Source organism: Chiloscyllium plagiosum, chromosome 3 (genome assembly GCF_004010195.1).
Source record: "Chiloscyllium plagiosum isolate BGI_BamShark_2017 chromosome 3, ASM401019v2, whole genome shotgun sequence".
Lineage (NCBI taxonomy): Eukaryota > Metazoa > Chordata > Chondrichthyes > Orectolobiformes > Hemiscylliidae > Chiloscyllium > Chiloscyllium plagiosum.
Window position 1 is genome coordinate 137,109,944 of NC_057712.1, and position 7,082 is coordinate 137,117,025.

The 7,082-nt window shown below is 48.2% G+C and overlaps 1 pseudogene; it reads right to left on the minus strand.

Annotated features, from left to right (window-relative positions):
* Window positions 1-7,082, minus strand: part of LOC122540229 — a 22,322-nt pseudogene that overhangs the window by 11,432 nt on the left and 3,808 nt on the right.

A 7,082-nucleotide genomic window follows, 5' to 3' on the forward strand; every position in this document is an offset into this window, starting at 1 on the left:
GGGTCAGTGCTAAGTGAGTGCCGCACTGTCACAGGGTCAGTACTGAGGGAGTGCAGCACTGCCAGAAGGTCCGTGCTGAGGGAGTGCCGCACTGTCGGGTGGTCAGTACTGAGGGAGTGCCGCACTGTCTGACTTTCAGTGCTGAGGGAGTGCCACACTGTCGGAGGGTCAGTGTTGAGGGAGTGCCGCACTGTTGAAGGGTCAGTTCTGAGGGAATGCTGCAATTTCGGTGGGTGAGTGCCGCACATGGGAGGGTCAGTACTGAGGAAGTGCCCAGAAGTGGTATACTTTGTGCAAGTTGCTGACCTGATGGTCCCTGAGCCTCCAAACTGGTTGGTGTTTATAGCCAGTTTGAGAGAGCAAGTGTGGATTGGACTGGTATATCCACTCCGGCGGGGGGCTTGCCCTTATCCTGGACTTGACACCAGAGACAGGAGACCACCCATTCCCCTGTTCCCTCCTTCGGGTAAATTGAATGGAAGAGAAGGCTGACCTGCTCCTTGTCTTTCTCCAGTCTCTCCTCCAGCTCAGTGGCCAGCTGCTGAAGCCAGTGCTTTACCTGGGATCAAAACCCAATATCAGACAAGCTGTTCAACTCTCCCTGAACAATACACACACACAGCCACCAGACACACAGACAGAGCGAGAATGCTCCTCCCTTACCCCTTCTATGTGTCTCACGTACCTGCTCACAACTGCTGAGAGCCTGCATGCCCAGGAAGTTCTTGCTGCAGCCAATGGATTTGGGAAGGTGTCGGGGTCTGACAGGTTCAGACTCCACTCCACGGCAGAGGTCAAACAGCCAGTTCCTGAAACCAAGGCAGCATTAGCTTTGTCAGAAAGGTGCCGGGGACTAGGAAGGCAATGTCAGGTCGCACCCAGATCCTGCCAACTGTAGAACCATAAAACCGAGCTCAGGAGGCCACTCAGCCCATCAGTTATCAGGCTAGTGTACTGCCTGTGCCTTATCTCCATAGCACTCAGATTTCTAATTCTCTGTGCGCTCTGACTGCCCCAGTGTCTCCACAGCTTCCACATTCTTCTGAAATTGTGGGACTGAGGCCTGGGGGAGCTGGGTGCTGCTGTAAAGGGGTAGGGTTAGTAACAAATGCCTCACACTGCGCTACGGGAGGTTATGCTGTGGTGGGTCATGTCACGGGATAGGAACCTAGAGTTTGGAATTGAGAGTGAGCCTCAGGGTCATCACAACGGCGATGATCATCAGTTATTGTGAGAAACCCATCCAGTTCATTAGTGTCCTGCAGGGAAGGAAATCTGCCATCCTTACCTGGTCTGGCCTACACAGAAGATGGCCAACACTCCGTTCAAAGGTCAATTAGGGGTGGGCACCCAATGCCACACTATATCCCCTGACAGGATTGCTAAAACAAAATTACCACAACTTTCCAAATAGTATTCCCTGTATTGAAGTTCAGGAAGTAACATGCTAAACAGTGACCAGTGAGGAGTAGCCTATCTCCAGTTAGATAACTATTACAATGAGCCACTTTCACACCATCCTCTTCCCTCAGATTGACTCCTGACAGAGCCTGAGCTTTCCACTGACCGTGCGGTCCCAGGGGCTCGGGAGTCCATGCACTTACCCAGTTTTCTCCCCGAATGTGTTCTGGAGCTGAGGCTCTGGGAACGCGCGCAGCTGCCCCATGTACTCTATGTTCAGGAGCTGAGCCACGGATTCTCCCAGCTTTCCACCAAGATTACGGCTGAAACAGGAACAGACGAGAAAGGCACAGTCAGCGGAAGCGGGAGGGCCAGCTGGCAAATTATTTTGGGGAGGGGACAGGACAAGGGGGCCTTGATGTGCTGACCCTGGAAGGTGCAGAGTCTCCATTCACATTGCACACTCACCCAACAGCCCCATGTGGCTCCGATCCAGGAGACAAGGTAGTGATGCTCAAACAAGTAGGACAGATCACGGAGATGCAGCAGATGGGATATCTTTGGATTTTCAGAACGGTTTGATATAAAGTATCACACCTAAAGCTACATAATAAGAGTCCTTGGTGTTGGAGGGATTATACCAGCATGGATAGAGAACTGGCTAACTACCTGAAGACAGAGAGTTGGGTTAAGGGTGGCGTTTTCAGGATGGCAGGCTGTAACTAGTGGAGTGCCACAGGGATCAGTGCTGGGGCCACATTTACTTACAACGCACATTAGTGACTTGGATAAGGAAAGTGAATGTACTATCGCCACGTTTACAGATGACACAAGAACTGGTGGGAAGGTGACAAACAGCCTGCCAAGAGATATAGAAGGTTAACTGAGCGGGTAATAGTTTAGCAGATGGAATAGAATGTGGGGAAATGAGAGTCTAGGCCCAGAGGGCATCATCTCAGAATAAGCATTCACACATTTAACACAGAGATGAGGAAGAATTTTGTCTCTCAGAGGGCAGTCAAACTGTGGAATTCTGCACCACAGAGGGCTGGGTCATTAAATATATCCAAGGCTGAGAGAGAGAGATTTTTAATCAGGAGGGGAACCGAGGGAAATAGGGAAAAAGTAGGAAAGTGAAGCTGAAGATGATCAGTTGAATCATGATCTCACTGGATGGTGGATCAGGCTTGATGGGCTGAATAACCAACTCCTATGTCTTATGGTCTTAATGAGACGATAAATCTTAGGGACGTAACATCACAGCCCAACCCGATAAATGAGAGACAATCTTTTCCTGAGCATCGCCCTGAGCTGAGAAATGCTGACCAACTAGAGTCATCCGTATTGGCACACAGCCAGCAAGGGGAGAGAGAAGACAGTACTATCAGGTGGCTCTCATGGGGAACCCATATGCTTTGATCCCTTTAGTCCCAAGTGCTACGTCCAACCCCTTCCCAAAACATTCAATGTTTTGGCTTCAACCACCTTCAGTGAGAATGAATCTCACAGGCTCCCCATTCTCTGGGTGAAGACATTTCTCCTAATCTCAGTCCGAAATGACCCAGCCCGTAACCTTAGACCATGACCCCATGGTTCTGCACTACCCCATTATCAGGAAGACCCTTCCTGTATTCACCCTGTCTAGTCCTGTTAGAGTTTTATCAATTTCTATGAGATCTCCCTCAATCTCCTAAACTCCAGTGAACACAATCCTAACTGATCCAGTCTGTCCTCATGCATCAGCCCTGTTAAGGCGGCATACGGTGTGTTAGGTTTCATTGGTAGAGGGATTGAGTTCCGGAGCCGCAATCTGCAACTGTACAAAACACTGGTGCGGCCGCACTTGGAATATTGTGTACAGTTCTGGTCGCCCCAGGAAGGATGTGGAAACATTGGGAAAGGTGCAGAGGAGATTTACCAGGATGTTGCCTGGTCTGGAGGGAAGGTCTTATGAGGAAAGGCTGAGGGACTTGGGTCTGTTCTCATTGGAGAGAAGAAGGTGGCGAAGGGGGGATTTGATAAAGACATACAAGATGATCAGAGGATTAGATAGGGTGGGCAGAGAAAGACTTTTTCCTAGTTTTCCTAGGTCAGCTTGTACGAGGGGCATAACTACAAACTGAGGGGTGATAGATTTAAGACAGATGTCAGAGGCAGGTTAGGCAGGTTCGAGTGGTAAGGGCATGGAATGCCCTACCTGCTAATGTAGTCAACTCAGCCACATTAGCAAGATTTAAATAATCCTTAGATAAGCACATGGATGATGATGGGACAGTGTAGGGGGACGAGCTGAGAATAGTTCACAGGTCGGCACAACATCGAGGGCTGAAGGGCCTGTTCTGTGCTGTATTGTTCTATGTTCTAAGTCAGAGTAAGTAATAAGTGGACCTTTGTTCAGGCTGGCAGGGTGTCATGAGTGGTGTGCCACAGGGTCCAGTGCGGGGGCCTTAGCTGTTTACAATGTATCTAAACAATTCAGAGGAAGGGATAATAGGAGCTAAATTTGATAAGACAAGGACAGGTAGGAGAGTGTGAGAGAAGAGGACATGAAGAACCTACAAAGGGACAGAGATAGGTTAAGGGAGTGGGTAAAGATCTGACAAATGGAAGACAAGGTAGTAAAGTGTGAAATGGTCCATTTTGGAATAAAGAATAAAAAATAAGCAAATTATCAAAATGTGAAGAATTGAAGAGCTCTAATGATGCAGAGAGATCTGGGTGTCCTTGAGCATGAATCACAGAATGTCAGTAAGCGTTGCAAGAGTAGAAAGATCATGCTTCAGGTATATAGGGAATTGGTGAGACCATATCTGGACAGTAGTGGTCACTGTACTTACAGAAGGATGTTAACATGCTGGAAACAGATCAGAGATGGTTTATGGTCTATGACCTGGAATGAACAGATTGCCATATGAGGAAAGGCTGGACAGGCTAGACCTGCATCCTCTAGAGTTTAGAAGATCAGAGGTGACTTAACTGTAACAAACATCCTCAGGAGACTTGACCAGGTGGATGTTTAAAAGGTGCTTCCCCTCTTCTAGGAGAATCTAGAATTAGGAATCATAGTTTAAAATCAGGACGTGCCCATTTAAAACAGAAACGAGGAAACACCTTTCTCTTAAAGTTTGAGAGTTCTTGAAATTCCCTTCCTCAAAAGGCAGTGGATGCAGAATACTAATATTTTTAAGGCAGAGGGAGATGAGTCTCAATGGCTAAGAGGGATGAAAGATTATCGGGGATAGCAGTGTTTGCAGGAACGTAGAGTTGATGTTAAAATCAGATGAGTCAAGATCTTCTTATATACCAGGCTTAAAGGAGTGATTGGCCTACTTTGCCTTGTGTGCATATTGTTTCAATGCTCCAACTATACACCGTGTGTGATATTGTTTTCATATGTTGCTGCCCTGTTCCTAGGGTTTGGAGGGGCTGAGGTTGTAACCTATGAAGATCGTCAGTGGCACAGCAACTGCTTCAAGTGCAAGAAGTGTTACAGTTCCCTGATCAACAAGCGTTTTGTTACCCACAACAGGGATGTGTACTGCCCTGACTGCGCAAAGTCCCTGTAAATCCTGGATCATACCACACAGCAACGGGAAACACTTCAATGGTACTCACTGATCAAATCCATTACCCTGTTTTCCCAGAGCTTTAAAAAGTAACCAAATGCTTTTAAGGCAGTACAATAGCATTTGCTTGCAATTATTTCAGAAGTTTGATAATATGACAGCAGTATTTCCTGCAATGCTAAATATTAACCTAAAGCATGCAAAATAGCTAAAGGTTTAAAAAACAATTCTTCAGTTAAAGTTTAATTCAAATGCCTGCAATAATAGTGACTTAGAGATGAGCTTCTTAAAAGAGTAAAAATAAATAAATGCTGGAATGATATTTAAACTCATTTATAATGCTATTTACTCGGTATTACTGTTGTATTTGACTGCATGCATTGCTCACCCAGGGGTCTTGTCACTTCAGGGATCGGTTCTTTAATGCAATGAAATGTATTCTTCAAATTTAAATCCATTTTCATCCCGTAGAACATAAGCAGGATGCTGTTCTGTGGAAGTATGATTGCTTTGAGACACATTTTTGGTATATGATTTGGATCATACACAAGTTGAGCTGTATGAGATTTCTATGTGGATACTAAAATCTTTTCCAACAGTGATACCAAACAATTTAGACAGCAGAACCCACTGATCCCCGCGGTAACCCACTGATCCCCGCGGTACCCCACTGATCCCCGCGGTACCCCACTGATCCCCGCGGTACCCCACTGATCCCCGCGGTACCCCACTGATCCCCGCGGCATCCCACTGATCCCCGCGGCATCCCACTGATCCCCGCGGCATCCCACTGATCCCCGCGGCATCCCACTGATCCCCGCGGCATCCCACTGATCCCTGCGGTAACCCACTGATCCCCGCGGTATCCCACTGACCCCCGCGGTATCCCACTGACCCCCGCGGTATCCCACCGATCCCTGCGGTAACCCACCGATCCCCGCGGTATCCCACCGATCCCCGCGGTATCCCACCGATCCCCGGGTATCCCACTGACCCCCGCTGTATCCCACTGATCCCCGCGGTATCCCACTGATCCCCGCGGTATCCCACTGATCCCCGCGATAAGCCACTGATCCCCGCGATAAACCACTGATCCCCGCGATAAACCACTGATCCCCGCGGTACCCCACTGATCCCCGCGGTAACCCACTGATCCCCGCCCCACCGATCCCCGCGGTATCCCACTGACCCCCGCTGTATCCCACTGATCCCCGCGGTATCCCACTGATCCCCGCGGTATCCCACTGATCCCCGCGGTAACCCACTGATCCCCGCGGTAACCCACTGATCCCCGCGGTAACCCACTGATCCCTGCAGTAACCCACTAATCACAGCCTGCTGCTTGGAACCAGACCCATTTATTCCTACTCTTTGTCTCCAGTCTGTTAACCAGGTCACTATCCATGTCAGTACACTGCCCCCTAATCCCACGTACTTTAAAGTTCACACATTGATTTGTTATGTGGACCCTTCTGGAAAATCTTCTGAAAGTCCAAATAAACCACATCCACTGGCTCCCTGTCATTAACTCTACTAGTTACACCTTGTAGAATTCCTGTAGATTTGTCAAGGATGACTTCCCTTTCGTAAATCCATGCTGTATCTGATCTCGCTACTGTTTTCTCAGTGTTATAAAATCCTTGGTAACGTACTCATGCATTCTCCCCCCCCCCGACAGCTGAAATTCCCAGTTTTCTCTCCACCTCCTATTTTAAACAGTGGGGTAACATTAACTACCCTCCAATCTGTAGGAACTCTTCCAGAGTGTCAGGAATCTTGGAAGATGACGGAATACAGGGAGAACTAGCCATTTGGATACAGAACTGGCTCAAAGGTAGAAGACAGAGGGTGGTGGTAGAGAGTTGTTTTTCAGACTGGAGGCCTGTGACCGGTGGAGTGCCACAAGGATCGGTGCTGGGTCCTCTACTATTCATCATGTGGACAGCGAAGAGGGTTACCTCAGATTACAACAGGATCTGGACCAGATGGGCCAATGGGCTGAGAAGTGGCAGATGGAGTTTAATTTAGATAAATGCGAGGTACTGCATTTTGGGAAAGCAAATCTTAGCAGGACTTATACACTTAATGGTAAGGTCCTAGGGAGTGTTGCTGAAC